The 16,304-nt window shown below is 43.7% G+C and overlaps 2 long non-coding RNA genes across 2 annotated transcripts; both read left to right on the top strand.

Moving 5' to 3' along the window:
• Window positions 1-2,061: 2,061 nt before the first annotated feature.
• LOC310829102 lies at window positions 2,062-2,583 on the top strand. The gene is made up of 2 exons (XR_014557138.1): window positions 2,062-2,186; window positions 2,281-2,583. It is a non-coding gene; the product is annotated as an uncharacterized lncRNA (long non-coding RNA).
• Window positions 2,584-14,809: 12,226 nt separating this feature from the next.
• LOC310828733 lies at window positions 14,810-15,296 on the top strand. The gene is made up of 2 exons (XR_014557098.1): window positions 14,810-14,899; window positions 14,994-15,296. It is a non-coding gene; the product is annotated as an uncharacterized lncRNA (long non-coding RNA).
• The last annotated feature ends 1,008 nt before the right edge of the window (window positions 15,297-16,304 follow it).

Genomic DNA, 16,304 nt, shown 5'->3' with positions numbered 1-16,304 from the left:
TCCAGTCGTGACCGACTCTGGGGTTGCGGCGCTCATCTCAATTTATTGGCTGAGGGAGCCAGCGTTTGTCCGCAGACAGCTTCCGGGTCATGTGGCCAGCATAACTAAGCCGCTTCTGGTGAACCAGACCAGCGCACAGAAATGTCGTTTACCTTCCCGCCGGAGCGGTCCCTATTTATCTACTTGCACTTTGATGTGCTTTCGAACTGCTAGGTTGCAGGAGCTGGGACCGAACAACAGGAGCTCATCCCATCGCGGGGATTTGAACCGCCAGCCTTCTGATCGGCAAGTCCTAGGCTCTGTGGTTTAACCTACAGCGCCACCTGTGTCCCTATCGTTCAGATAGTGGCCCTTAATATCGTTGCACCCTTGATAAACCTAGCAACCTTTGCTGTTGTCTGATCATTTTGATCTGATAAAAGAAGGAACAATGTGGCTGCAGATGGGCGGCCTGGGATGGTAAGTAAGAGTGGGGTGATGATCTCATACCTCAGATCTTTATAAAGGGGACAGGGCAGGAGAACATGAGCCACTGTTTCCAGATTGCCATCTCCACAGGGGCAGAGTCGTTTCTCAGGTGGAATCTTTTGGTATCTGCCCTCAAGTACGGCAGAGGGCATCACATCCTATCTGGCCAGTGTGAAGGCACGTCTGTATTTTGGGATGGTTACCGTAATTTATACAAATATGGTTCCATGGAATCAAACTGAGAAGGGGGGGGGGGAGAGGCATACCAAGGACAGAGTTTCTTTATAATGGCCAGATAGTTCTGTTGCTCTAAGTCCTTCAGATGCTGTCCAATTAGTCATTTTGCTTTAATAAAGCCCATAGTGAGAAGCTGATGTGGGTGGAGTCCGCAGGAGAGGAATTTTTGGTGCAAATTTTAGACCACACACTTTTATGGGGGTCTTGTGTCACTAAGGGCAGTAGACCGGGTGGATTTAGATTTAGACAGAGCCAATAATTAAGAGTTCTTTGCCAGGACCAAGCTTCTACAGAGGGAAGACTTGCCTCTAGTCGCAAGGCTGCGGTTGGGACACAAGGTGGTACAGAAAAAATCTGCCTTAAAAATTTGGATTGGACAGTTTCAAGAATGCTACAATGGCCCATTTGTGGAGTGCCCCCCCAGCACTTCATTACAGTATATATATTTAAGGCACGAGGTGAAAATGTTCCCCTTTAACCAGGTCCTTGACTCATTAATATTCTACAGCCTTTTAAATGTGTTTACTATTTTGTTGCTTCTGTTTTGAGTATTTGTTTGTGCTTTTATCTTGTGTTTTATCTTTTTATCTGAGATCTTTTGATGAAGGGCAGTATATAAATTTTATAAACGGACAGATAGATGATAGGTGTTGATCTGATGGGGGACATTGGGAAGCTGTATCAGGATTCCCTGGAATACAGCAGGTGTGGTGGGTTCCAGGGACCAACTCCTTTTTTGTTTGAGGGCCTTCTTGGTAGCGGTGCCTGCCCTGTGGAATGCTTTCACATCAGATGTCAAGGAAATAAACAACTATCTGTATTTTAGAAGACATCTGAATGCAGCCCTGTTTAGGGAAATTGTTAATGTTTGAAGTTTTATTCTGTTTTTAATGTTCTGTTGAAAGCCACCCAAACTGAGCCAGATGGATGGGGGAGAAATAATAAATTTCTATTATTATTATTATTATTATTATTATTATTATTATTATTATTATTTATTACTATTGTAACAAGACTCCCACCCTGGGCCTCAGATAATCTCTGCCCATGCCTGCTTCCAAGTCCAAACTTTCAACATTTCTCCAATAAAAATAGGGACATCCCTACCATACCTTCCAACATTTCTCTGATGAAAATAGGAATGCTCTAAGATAAACTGGGGCATTCCGGGATCAAATACGGAATTTTGATGGCTTTTGGAAATCTGGGACTGTCCCTGGAAAATAGAGTCTGCAATTCATGTCTTTGGTATAAGGCTAAACAGATCTGCTCCATCAAAGACCTGTGTTGCTCTTTTATCCTGAGCTGCATGTAAATGCAGAGGCAGCTTCCTGTTTAAAGCAGCAGCACACTCTCTGCCCAGCCTACAGCCAGAGGTAGAACTGCTGAACCACTTTCCACTCAGTTCCTCTCAGAGCAAAATTGGGAGACAAACATGACACTTTGGCTTCAGTTTGTTTTTGTTTCAGCAGTTTTGGGAGGTAATTTTATTCCCACTTTAAACAAAGATGACTAGTATAATGTAGGGCTTCATATGTAGCAGATCTTTCAGCTATGGCTTTCCCCCCTTTCTAGGTGTCCAATCAGCAGTTCAGCTGGTAGAGTCTGGAGGGGATGTCAAAAGGCCTGGAGAGTCCCTCCGCCTCTCCTGTTGAACTTCTGGATTCACCTTCAGCAGCTTCAACATGAACTGGGTGCGACAGGTTCCTGGGAAGGGCCTGGAATGGATTGCAATAATCTGGTATGATGATAGCCAACAATATTATGCAGATTCAGTGAAAGGGCGCTTCACCATCTCCAGAGACAACCCTTCAAACATGCTGTATCTACAAATGAACAGCTTGAAATCAGAGGACACTGCTGTTTATTACTGTGCAAGAGGCACAGTGAAAGGAAGTGAATCTGAAGCCAGACAAAAACCTTTCTTTGCCAGCTGTCTGGACTGGTTCATCTGCAACCACAAAAAAACAACAACACACACACTAAATGATGAAGTTTGGAGAAGGAAGATAAATTCAAGATAAATTGTCTTGATTTTGTTGACACAAATGAGGCATCTCATTTGAACTGAACTGGAGGCCCCTCGACTGACTTCAGGTCCAGTGTTGGACCATTTCGATCAGATACTCCCGGCTGATGTGGATAGATTCCTCCAAGTTGGTAGGCCCACCACCTGCCTCCTTGATCCATGCCCGTCTTGGCTGATTAGGGCATGTCCAGATGTTGCGTGGACCCCCCTGGTTGAAATTATCAATTTGTCCCTTGACACGGGGACATTCCCAGGGGAACTGACGGAAGCAGTAGTGTGTCCACTCTTAAAGAAAACTTCATTAGATCCCTTAGACCTATCCAATTACCGCCCAGTTTCAAATATTCCATATCTGGGTAAGGTAATTGAGAGAGCGGTTGCTGAACAGCTTGGTAGGTTTCTGGAGGAAACATCGGCTTTAGATCCATTTCAGTCCGGTTTCCGTCCTGGTTTGGGACCGAGATGGCTCTGGTTGCCCTAACAGATGATCTCTGTAGACAACTGGATCGAGGCGGGTCAGGACTACTGATCCTTTTAGATTTGTCAGCAGCCTTTGACATGGTCGATTACGATCTTCTAGACCACTGCCTCACAGACGTGGGGATACAGGGCATAGCCCGTAACTGGCTGTGCTCTTTTATCTCTGGTCGGGGACAGAGGGTGGCATTAGGGAGGGAAATGTCATCACACCATTCCTTGGTGTGTGGAGTGCCGCAGGGCGCAATCCTCTCCCCAATGCTTTTTCACATTTTTATGCGCCCCCTTGCCCAGATTATCCGGAGCTTTGGGCTGGGCTGTCACCAATATGCTGATGACACTCAGCTCTATCTGCTGATGGATGGCCACACCGACTCGGCCCCTTACACACTCACCAGATGCTTGGAAGCTGTGGCTGGATGGTTTCGTGGGAGCCGATTGAAACTAAATCCTTCGAAGACAGAGGTCCTATGGCTGGGTCAGGATGGCATGGGGATGAGGGAACAACTCCCTTCTCTTGCGGGGGCCCAATTAGTGCCATTGCCTTCCGTTAAGAGTTTGGGTGTAATACTTGACGCCTCCCTTTCCATGGAGGCACAGGTTACAGCAACAGGCAAGGTGACATTTTTCCACCTTCGTCACATCAAGCAGTTGGTCCCTTACCTTTCCCGCCCCGACCTGGCCACAGTGATCCATGCGACGGTCATCTCCAGGCTTGACTACTGTAATTCGCTCTACGTGGGGCTGCACTTGAAGCTGACCCAGAAACTCCAGAGGGTGCAGAATGCTGCAGCGAGGCTCCTCACGGGGTCTCTGCCATGGGAGCATATTCACCCAGTGCTTTTCAAACTGCCCTGGCTCCTGGTAGAGTACAGGGTCAGATTTAAGGTGCTGCTTTTGACCTTTAAAGTCCTTCACGGCCTAGGACCCTCATACCTACGGGGCCGCCTCTCCCGGTATGCCCCACGGAGAGCCTCAAGGTCCATAAATAGCAACACCCTAATGGTCCCGGGCCCTAAGGAAGTTAGATTGGCTTCAACCAAAGCCAGGGCCTTTTCAACTCTGGCTCTGGCCTGGTGGAACGCTCTGCCTCATGAGACCAGGGCCCTGCAGGATCTGATTTCTTTCCGCAGGGCCTGTAAGACAGAGTTGTTCCGTCTGGCCTTTGACTTGGAGCCAATTTGATTTCCCCCCTCTCTTTCTTTTTTCCTTTCCTTCTCCTCCTGCGATGAGGCTACATTTTAATATTTTAATGTTTCGATATTTTAATGTTGTATTTTAATTTTGCTTTTAAGTTGTAATCATTCAACTTGTTTTTATTATTGCTTGTAAGCCACTCTGAGCCCGGCCTTGGCTGGGGAGGGCGGGGTATAAATAAAATTATTATTATTATTATTATTATTATTATTATTATTATTATTATTATTATTATATCATCATGCGTAGTGTTCAGACACCACTTTATTCTATTTCCCCAGCAATTCATTTCCAACTTAGTTCCATTTCTTATGTGGTCTTTTATACAATGTAAAATTCATTTCTGGTAATCTAGCAGAATTTTGTTGAAGTTTAGTACTCATTCCTATGTGAATGGCTTCCATGAAATGTGTGATTGCATGTTTGCAACTTTGTTATCTCAGAAGATTTTGTTAGATTTGAGTTATAATTTATTTACTGTTTGAATTCCTTATATAATGTGATGAAATTTGGGGAAGAATTTTGAAATACCATGCAATCCAGTTTTGATGGGGATAGAGATGGACTGTTTAAGTCCACTTGGCCCCACAGTTTCCCTGTCTCCAACTTTGTAATCCCACCATTCTGCTCTGTGTGTATATGAAACAGTGTAGGACTTACTATTCCTGGCAGACAATCAGTGTAATGGACACAAAGGGAGAGCCATGTTAACTTGGTTGGAAATTAAAGCATACCATTTCCTGATATGATGCCTGAACACACAGACTTGAACATAGCTGGAATTAATCAGGGTCACTTTCAAATATTACAGATGGACAAATTGCATGGTAACCAAAGTCTTGTTGTTTTCTTTAGATGTCCACTGCAGTGTCCAGCTTGTGGAATCTGGACCAAGGGTTGTGAATCCTGGAGGGTCCCTGAGACTAACCTGCACTGTCACTGGGGATTCTGTCGAGAATCGTTACTGGGAATGGGCCCGACAGGCTCCCAGAAAAGGACTGGGCGGCAACATCCTTGGGTGGCACTGCGCAGCCGCAGAAAGGGGCAGTAACACCCCCTACACCTTCTCTCCTCCTCCTGGGTCAGACCCCTCTCCCAGTACAGGAGAGGAGCACCACCGCAGCAGCGCTGCTGCCACCACTCTCAGGCAGAGCATAAGCTGGATGTGAGGGAGCAGGCTGATCCTTCTCTCTCGCACAACCACTGTAGGAGAGGGGTGGCAAGATTGCTGCCATTGCCTGTGCCTCCTCCACTTCACCCCTGGGTCAGACCGAACCCCCCCCCCTTGCAAAAATGGACCCAGGCATGTGATGTCAGCATACGTGAGATCATCCTGTGATATTGGCAGTGCCATGAAACTGACTACCCTGCTCTCCCTTGTGCAAGGAGTGATATATTGCTGCATATTGCTGGGTCAAAATCATCATCACAGTGTGATTTCAAAACCAATATTGGCCAATATATTGAAAAATCGCACAGTGCTAAAACAGACCATAAAAATTGTAATATTACCATGCAGTGCTTTTTTTCTGGGGGGGATGCAGGGATATGCATACCCCTAAACATTTTGTGAATCTCAGTTTGGCCTCATTGAGGGGCAGTATTTCAATATGAGTAGGAAAAGGAGAGTACCCCTAAACATTTTTTTTAAGAAAAAAGCACTGTTACCATGAAAATATGTCCAAACAAAAGAGTTGGGGAGAGGCAAGGGATAGGGCCGCAGACCTTCTAGGTCAGTGATGGCCAAACGTGGTCCTCCAGCTGTTTTGGGACTACAATTCCCATCATCTCTGACCACTGGTCCTGTTAGCCAGGGATGATGGGACATGTAGTCCCAAAACAGCTGGAGGGCCAAGTTTGGCCATCACTGTTCTAGGTGCATTCCATGGACCCCCAGGGGCCCCAGACCCCTAATTGTGAAACAGGGCATGAAGCCATTGAAAGTTCATAAGACAGAGATTGACCCAAGCACATATACACACATCTTTTTTATGAATCACGTGCAAAGAAGTTACATATAAAGAGTCACGCCATAGATCTTCCTCTAAGTTAAGCAATACTTTATAGCAGACTGATCCAGGTAGAATGATATTTATTTGAGAATATGGATAAAGGATACACGCACAATTGATGAAATCACCATACCCAGATGATAAAATAAGTGCAAAAATCAGGGGCAGACTGTTGTCTTTCAAATTTCAGTGGTGCCCTGGGTAAGGCCAAAATTTGGCAGCCCTCACCTCTCACCTTCCGTTCTGTTCAATTCACTATATCATAAGTGTCGCATTCTGCGGCACCCCCTAGGGTCGGCACCCAGTGCAGCAAACCCAGTTGCCTGAAATTCACCTCTGCAAAAATCACTATGACCCAAACCAGAACCAAAGTTGTCAATGTGCTGCTCTTTTTATCCTGAGCTGTATGTAAATAGTGACACAGCTTCCTGTTTAAAGGAGTCAAGCCCTCTTCTGCCCCAGCTCCATCCACACCTGCAACCCCTGTGTGACTGGGATCACTTTCAAGGCCACTTTTCCCAAAACAACTTGGGGAATGATGTGTTTACTTCAATTAGTTTGCTTTTTGGCAATATTCAGAGGTTATTGTTGTGTTGTTATTTCTTTGGCATGTAAGGAGACATGTACAGTTTGCTGATTGATGTTCAGGAAGCTTTATAATATTGCTTTCTTTACAGGCTTTCAATCAACAGTTCGACTGCAGGAATCTGGAGGGGACATCAAAAGGCCTGGGGAGTCCCTCCGTCTTTCATGCCAAGGCTCTGGCTTTACCTTCAGCAACTACTTCATGCACTGGGTGAGACAGGCTCCTGAGAAGGGACTGGAATGGGTTGCATGGATACACCAACATAGTGGAGAAGTATACTATGCCAGCTCTATGAAAGGGCGCTTCGCCATCTCCAGGAACAACCCATCAAACATGTTGTATCTGCAAATGAACAACCTGAAACCCGAGGACACGGCTCTTTATTACTGTGCAGGAGACACAGTGAGAGGAAGTGAATCTGAAGGTTGAAAAGAAGTCTTGAGTCAAACTATTTTAAGAGTAAACGGATGACATTCATTAAAATATATCAAAGAATAGTATCTGCATTTCAAACAACCTGAACCAATTAACCAGGACACAATGCACAGGCAGGTGAGTTTAATCAATGGGGTTATACAAACCCTCCCAATTCCTGACTAATCTGACAGCCACACGCTGTGATCACACAGCAAGGCTGGTCTCGTCTGTAGCACACAGCCAGAGGTTGAACTAACCTGTCTCGGCCTAAGTCTGTTCCCACAAACATAGCAAAGCCCACACTGCTAATTTCAGGTGTGTTAAGTTTTGCTCTTTCTCTCATTCATCATTTGCGTCTTTTTGAGATTATTATTAATATTCGACACATTGAAGCCTTTGGATGAAGAAAAGCTCACTTTTGTATTGAAATAAAAAAAAAAACCCAAAACAAAAATGTGCTTCAAAAGCTTTACTTACAGCACGTAACTTTAAAACAAATTTAAAAATAAATATGGGTTAAATAAATAATTAAATGTTGATCTGATGGGGGACGTTGAGAAGCTGTATCAGGATTCCCTTAAAGACAGCAGGTGTTTTTTAGTCCTAAGGAAAAGCGGGACATTCTGGGATCAAATCAGGAAACAGGAGGGCTTTTGTAAATTCTTGACTGGAAAACAAAACACTTGAAGGATCAGCAAGTCCTGTGTTTGGTATAAGGCTAAACAGATCTGCTCCATCAAAGCCCTGTGTTGCTCTTTTATTCTGAGCTGCATGTAAATAAAGAGGCAGATTCCTGTTTAAAGCAGCAGCACACTCTCTGCCCAGCTTACAGCCAGAGGTAGAACTGCTGAACCACTTTCCAGTCAGTTCCTCTCACAGAAAAATTGGGAGACAAACATGACACTTTGGCTTCAGTTTCTTTTTGTTTCAGCAGTTTTGGGAGGTAATTTTATTCCAGCTTTAAACAAAGATGACTAGTATAATGTAGGGCTTCATATTTAGCAGATCCTTTAAATATGGCTTTCCTCCTTTTCTAGGTGTCCAATCAGCAGTCCAGCTGGTAGAGTCTGGAGGGGATGTCAAAAGACCTGGAGAGTCCCTCCGCCTCTCCTGTCGAGCTTCTGGATTCACCTTCAGCAGCGATCCCATGAACTGGGTGCGACAGGCTCCTGGGATGGGACTGGAATGGGTTGCAAGAATCTGGTCTGATGGTAGTCAACAACATTATGCAGACTCAGTGAAAGGGCGCTTCACCATCTCCAGAAACAACCCTTCAAACATGCTGTATCTGCAAATGAACAACCTGAAACCCGTGGACACGGCTCTATATTACTGTGCAAGAGAGACACAGTGAAAGGAAGTGAATCGGAAGCCAGCCAAAAACCTTCCTTTGCCAGTTGTCTGGACTGGTTCAGCTGCAGCCACAAATAACTAAATGAAGAAGTTTGGAGAAGGAAGATAAATTCAAGATAAATTGTACTGATTTTGTTGACACAAATGAGGCATCATGCTTAGTGTTCAAAATGGAATGCTTAGGGGCACTTTCACCAGGGGCGTAGGAGGGGGGGTGCCCCAGGTTGCATCATGGAGGGGGGGGTGACCAATGATCAAGGAACAATTACTGCCCTACTAGGGCGGTTCATAAAAAACTTTTTTTAAAAAATGCCTGCTCCAAAGGTCTTATCTTACTACACTAGGGATGGTATAGCTATAAATGAGGGGCAAGTTAATATCTTGACTCTCCTCCATGAAAATAGCTGTTTACCTGGCCATTTTCCTATGTCGTGAAGGCTGAAATTTCAATTCAGTGGAGCACTTACCGTTCCCAACCCTAACCCTTTGGAAAACCAGCTATTAGACTCTACTTTGATTTTGGCATGTTTTCAGGAGGCAATTTAATTATTGTTTGATTTTATAACGATGTTAAGTAACTGATGTTAGCTGCCCTGAGTCCGACTTCTGCTGGGGAGGGCGGGATATAAATGAAAGTTTATCATTATTATTACTTCTTATTATTCCTTTGTAAGAAAATATGAAATAACATAAAAACATTTTTGCAGGGGGGGAATCAATGTGGGGGGGTGACAAGAAATTTTCCACACCGGGTACCACCTGAACTTCCTACGCTTCTGACTTTCATTTATTTATTTTTAAAACTAATATCAAATTTCTACACTGCCTCTCATCCAATAATCACAAGATGGTTCGCAATGGCCGAGGGTGGCCACAGCCAAGATAAGGGCTTGTAAAAAAAATCCTCTTCCTGCTTCTTTCCTGCTTTTTTTAAAATCCTGCTAATGTTTCCATCTGTTTGCAGAGCTCTCCTAGATAACATTATCAAATTTCTACACCACTGCTCATCTGAAAAGCACAGGATGGTTCACGTTGGCAGAGTGTGGTCCCAGCCAAGATGAGAACTTGTAAAAATTTCTTTTCCTGCTGCTTTCTTGTTGTGGGAAAGCAAGGGACCCATAAAAGGTTGTGTGGCCCAGATGACTTCTTTAAATGATTGACCCACTTCCCACTGGTGGAGGCAGTGCTCTGAGCATATTCGCAGTTTAGAGCATCTCTCTTTATCTGATTCCCACCACTAAATGCAAAGTTGATGCAAATTTCCTGTCCAAAAAGCATTCTATTTAAATAGCTCCACCCACACCAAGTCTTCAGATGTTCAGCTCGACCAAATTAGTTGCGAATCCAGAGGGAGGAGTTTCTCTCTGCAAACAATGAAGGCCCCCTTTCTTTTCCTGTCTTTGTTAACAAGTGCCGCTGTGTGAGTATCTTCCAGATAAACTTTTTTTTTAAAAAAATCAAATATTACAGATGGACAAATTGCATGGTAACCAAAGTCTTGTTGTTGTCTTTAGATGTCCACTGCAGTGTCCAAATTGTGGAATCTGGACCAAGGATAGTGAATTCTGGAGGGTCCCTGAGACTAACCTGCACTCTCAAAAATAATTTCTGGGAATGGGTCATTTCTGGGGATTCTGTCAAAAATAATTTCTGGGAATGGGTCCGACAGGCTCCTGGAAAAGGGCTGGAATGGATGGGCCAGATAAACTGGAGTGGCAGCAAATGGATATTATACTACAGCCCATTTTCCCAAGGCCGAATCACCCTGACTGCTGATGCCTCCAGAAATACATATGACCTGGAGCTGAGATCTGTGACAGCTGCAGACACGGCTATATATTATTGTGCCCGCAGGACACACAGTGAGATAAACCAAAGGAGAAACTGTACAAAAGGGTAGAGGCAACTTTTACTGGGTAAAGTGTAGGAGCAGCTCCTAAAATTCTTTCCATTTCTCACAAGGGGGCAGCAGTGATTTAAAGACTAAGAAACCATTGACCACAACTGAAATAAAGTCTAAAATAAAGCCTTGTGTGGTGTTTTGTGGTTACAGCTGTGAAGCTGAGTATTTTTTTCCTCAGCTGCCTCAACTTCACTGGCAGCATTAGAGTTTGATTCCCCAAGAGACATTTTCATAACTTTCTATCCAGAACCAAAAAAACCCAGCTCACCATCATTTCCCAATCTATAGACTATAATACTAATAAATAATAATAACAAATATTTTTTATTTATACCCCACCCTTCCCAGTTCAGAAAACCGTGCTCAGGCCATCTAACAACAAATTTAAAACACTTAATTGTAAAAACAGCATAAAATACAGTATAAAACATGAATAACAATAAAATTCAAAAATCAATTTGGGGAAAATCCATCTAATAAGCATTAGATAGCCTTCAGGGCTAGCTGGCTGTATTAGTCCTACTTGGGCCAGCGAGGAGGCCAGGGGAGAATTAGCTGTGGGTCTTAGTGCGGGTAATCTTCATAAAAGGGGAGGGGGAAGGAAGAGAAGGGAAATAAAAGATCAGTCTGAATTCAAATTAAAGGCCAGGGGGAATAGTTCTGTTTTAGAGGCGCAACGGAAGGAGATTAAATCCTGAAGGGCCCTAGTCTCATGGGGCAGAGCATTCCACCAGGTCGGAGCCATTACTGAAAAGGCCCTGGCCCTGGTAGAGGATAGTCTGACTTCCTTGGGGCCCGGGACCTCTAAGCTATGGTTATTCATGGACCTTAAGGTCCTCTGCGGGGCATACCAGGAGAGGCGGTCCCGTAAATATGAGGGCCTAAGCCACAAAGGGCTTTAAAGGTCAAAACCAGCACCTTGAACCTGACCCTATACTCCACTGGGAGCCACTGCAACTGGTAAAGCACTGGGTGAATATGCTCCCATGGCAGGGACCCCATGAGGAGCTTCGCTGCAGCATTCTGCACCCACTGGAGTTTGTGGGACAGTTTCAAGGGCAGCCCCGCATAGAACGAATTACAGTAGTCAAGCCTGAAGGTGACTAGACAGAATTGCTATTCTATTCCATACATTCCAGCTCTGTGGAACACAGAAAGGGGCATACAAATCTGTGTAAAATTCATATCTATAGATGCACATCCAGAAATCATAGAAATAGAATTAATAGCGCTATAGTGCATCTTATCATTCTCTCTCTCTCTCTCTGTATGTATATATATATATATATATTTGCTTTCGTAGATTTTCACGGGTACAGGAATGCAGGTTTTGGTGTCCTCGGGTGTCTTCCCGTGTAAAAGTTGGGGTGTCTAGGCGACGTTTCGACGAGGTCTCACTCGTCATCTTCAGGCTGGTGCTTTCGGCTTCTTGTTACTGGAACAGAGCGGGATCTCAATGTTTGAGTTCCTATAAATACTGTAGAGGGGGTGTGGTGTCTAGCCTCCAATGTTCTGGGCAGAGAGGAAGTTCCCAGGCTAGTGTGCCTTTTCTTCTTTTGTTCCTTAATTAATTAATTTTGTTCCTTAATTAATTAAGGAACAAAAGAAGAAAAGGCACACTAGCCTGGGAACTTCCTCTCTGCCCAGAACATTGGAGGCTAGACACCACACCCCCTCTACAGTATTTATAGGAACTCAAACATTGAGATCCCGCTCTGTTCCAGTAACAAGAAGCCGAAAGCACCAGCCTGAAGATGACGAGTGAGACCTCGTCGAAACGTCGCCTAGACACCCCAACTTTTACACGGGAAGACACCCGAGGACACCAAAACCTGCATTCCTGTACCCGTGAAAATCTACGAAAGCAAATATATATATACACATCACTGAGCTTTTAAGCTGAATCTGCCTTCCTGCCTCATACTTTGAATGCATTTTTCCTCCTCATAAATACAGGTCCACTATCTCTCAAGCTGTGTCTACTGTGTATGCGCAAAAAACAAAAGTTGCTAACGTGTTTCTCTTTTTATCCTGCGCTATATGTAAATGCATGGACAGCTTCCTGTTCCACTGGGTCATAACACTCTTTGAGCCCCATCTCCATCCAGAACCACAAGCACTGTGTGATTGACATCCCATTCCAAGCCACTTTTCCCAAACCAAGCAAAAGGAATGATTCCTTTACTTCAATTAGTTTGTTTCCTGGCAGTCTTCAGAGGTCAATATTACAATTAATAATCCTCCAGCATGGAAGGACACACTTGCAGTTTATTGATTAGACATGAATCCATAAGATTAGCGCTTTATAATATCTCTTGCTTTACAGGTATTCAATCAAAGTACCAACTGGAGGTGTCAGGAGGTGACACTAAAAGACCTGGAGAGTCTCTCCGCCTCTCTTGTCGAGCTTCTGGCTTCGACTTCAGCAGCTACTGGATGAGCTGGGTGCGACAGGCTGCTGGGAAGGGACTGGAATGGGTGGCATGGATACGCTATGATAGTGGAGAAATATACTATGATAACTCTGTGACAGGACGCTTCACCATCTCCAGGGACAACCCATCAGCCATGCTGTATCTGCAAATGAACAATCTGAAAGCAGAGGACACAGCTATGTATTACTGTGCAAGCTTACACAGTGAGAGGAAGTCTGGCAAAAACAGCCTCTTATTGCTCATGGCAGTGCTCCAATTTGTTCCTGTAGGACACAATTGATGGTGGAAACAAGGAGCAGGGACATGAGTCAGGACATTAGAAGATATTTGGACTTTTGAGACCAAGGCTCCACCTAATTCAGGCTTCTTTCCCCCACATTGAATAGTCAGAATCTTCCGGAAAGCACAGCAGGAGAGGCAGGCAATGCCACCTCTATTCCCCTTGAGCATGAAGGGGAAAGTGCAGGTGGGCATACAGAGTGCATCTGTTCCTGGGTGAGGAGAGGAGAGGCAAATTGCCATGGCAGGTAGACAGATGTTGCAGCAGCATGTTAGCCAGTTTCAGGGAGAGAGAGGTGGACTGTTTCAATCCACTTTGCTCCAGAGTGCCCCTGTTTCCAACTTTGCAGTCCCACCTTCCTGCTTTGTATGTATATGAAGTAATGTAGGACTTTATTGTTCCTGGCAGACCATCAGTGTAATGGACAGAAGGGGATAGCCATGTTAATTTGATTGGAAAGAAAACAGACCATTTTCTGACATGATGCCTGAACCCTCAGAATTGAGCATAGGTGGGATAAATCAAGATCACTCACATTTTTATTTTTTTAATAGTGATATCAAATTTCTACACTGCCCCTCATCTGAAAATCACAGGATGGCTCACATTGGCTTCAACCAGGTCCTTCATTAATGGATATTCTAGATGTTTTTTTGGGGGGGTGTTACTCTTTTTTTTGCTTCTGTTTTGACTATTTATTTGTGCCTCTATCTTGTGAACTATCCTGAGATATTTTGATGAAGGGCAGTATATAAATTTTATAAATAGATAGATAGATAGATGATAGATAGATAGATAGATAGATAGATAGATGATATAGATGATAGATAGATGATAGATAGATAGATAGATAGATAGATAGATAGATAGATAGATAGATAGATGGATGATAGATAGATGGATGATAGATAGATGGATGATAGATAGATGATAGATAGATAGATGATAAATAGATAGATAAATGTTGATCTGATGGTGGATGTTGAGATGCTGTATCGGGATTCCCTTAAAAATAACAGGTATGGCGGGATCCGAAGACGAATTCCTTTTTGTTTGAGCTGATAATTTTATTATAACAAGACTTCCACCCCGGGCCTCAGATAAGCTCTGCATCGGCTTGGTCCCAAGTCCACACCTTCCAACATTTCTCTGATGAAAATAGGGATATCCAAAGGAAAAGTGGGATATTCTGGGATCAAATCAGGAACTGGGATGACGTTCATAAAACTGGGACTGTCCCTGAAAAATAGGGTCTGCAAGTCATGTGTTTGGTATACAAGCCTAAACAGATCTGCTCAGTCAAAGACCAGTGTTGCTCTTTTATCCTGAGCCACATGTAAATGCAGAGGCAGCTTCCTGTTTAAAGCAGCAGCACACTCTCTGCCCAGCCTACAGCCAGAGGTAGACCTGCTGAACCACTTTCCAGTCAGTTCTTCTCAGAGCAAATTGAGAGAAAAAAATGACACTTTGGCTTCAGTTTGTTTTTGCTTCAGTAGTTTTGGGAGGTAATTTTATTCCTTCTTTGAACAAAGATGACTAGTATAATGTAGGGCTTCATATGTTGCATATCTTTTAAATATGGCTTTCCCCCTGTTCTAGGTGTCCAATCAGCAGTCTAGCTGGTCGAGTCTGGAGGGGATGTCAAAAAGCCTGGAGAGTCCCTCCGCCTCTCCTGTCAAGCTTCTGGATTCACCTTCAGCAACTCTTACATGGCCTGGGTGCGGCAGGCTCCTGGAAAGGGACTGGAATGGGTGGCATGGATACGCCATGATAGTAGAGAAATATACTATGACAACTCTGTGAAAGGGCGCTTCACCATCTCCAGAGACAACCCTTCAAACATGCTGTATCTACAAATGAACAGCTTGAAATCAGAGGACACTGCTGTTTATTACTGTGCAAGAGACACAGCAAAAGGAAGTGAATCTTAAGCCAGCCAAAAACCTTCCTTTGCCAGCTGTCTGGACTGGTTCAGCTGCAACCACAAAAAACTAAATGAAGAAATCTGAAGAAAGAAGATTATCTGAAGATAAATTGTCTTGATTTTTTTGACACAAATGAGGCACCATGCCTAGTGTTCAAAATGGAATGCTCAGAGAAAGCCTAGGCTGCATTCAGACAGCACTTTATTCTATTTCTCCAGCAATTCATTTCCTGCTCAGTTCCACTTCTTATTTGATCTTTTATACAGTGCAAAATTCAATTCTGATAATCTAGCAAAATCTTCTTGTTGTTTAGTACTCATTCCTTTATTAATTGCTTCCATGAAATGTCTGTTTGTATGTTTGCAACTCTGTTAGCTCAGAAGATTGTGGCAGATTTGAGCTATATTTTCCCACTGTTTTAATGGATTACATAATGTGATGAAATTTGGGGAAGAATTCTGAAATACCACTTTTTGTTCTTGATTTAATGATAAAGCAACAAAACCTTTCATGCACTTAAATGGTGGTACCCAATGTTAGCTGATGTTGTATCACACTGGCATGAATGAAATTTAGCATGGCATAGTTGTTTATTTATAAAAAAAAGCTGCAGTTCCATAATGCAACCGGTGCAAAAGGAATATTAGAAACCAGGAAAAAAGCACCAGCTATCTAATTTGAACTTCCTGTAGTAGAACATCAGAACAAAAAGAAAATAAATGGGTTTCTGAACAAGAATAAACCAGAGATTTTATTCTTCACTTCTCAGTTATATAAATTTTTCACATATTGGTTTAGGTTACTTAGGATGTATGAACAAAACAAAATCTATTGGTAGGTTTCTGGATGAAACATCGGCTCTGGATCCATTCCAGTCCGGCTTCCGTGCTGGTCATGAGACTGAGACGGCTCTGGTCGCCCTAACAGATGATCTCCGGGGCTGCTGATTCTTCTAGACCTGTCAGCAGCCTTCGACATGGTCGAT

Source organism: Podarcis gaigeae (genome assembly GCF_964106915.1).
Source record: "Podarcis gaigeae genome assembly, chromosome: 13".
NCBI classification, from domain to species: domain Eukaryota; kingdom Metazoa; phylum Chordata; class Lepidosauria; order Squamata; family Lacertidae; genus Podarcis; species Podarcis gaigeae.
The sequence above is the reverse complement of the archived record's forward strand: the minus strand, read 5'-3'. Positions and strand labels throughout refer to the sequence as shown.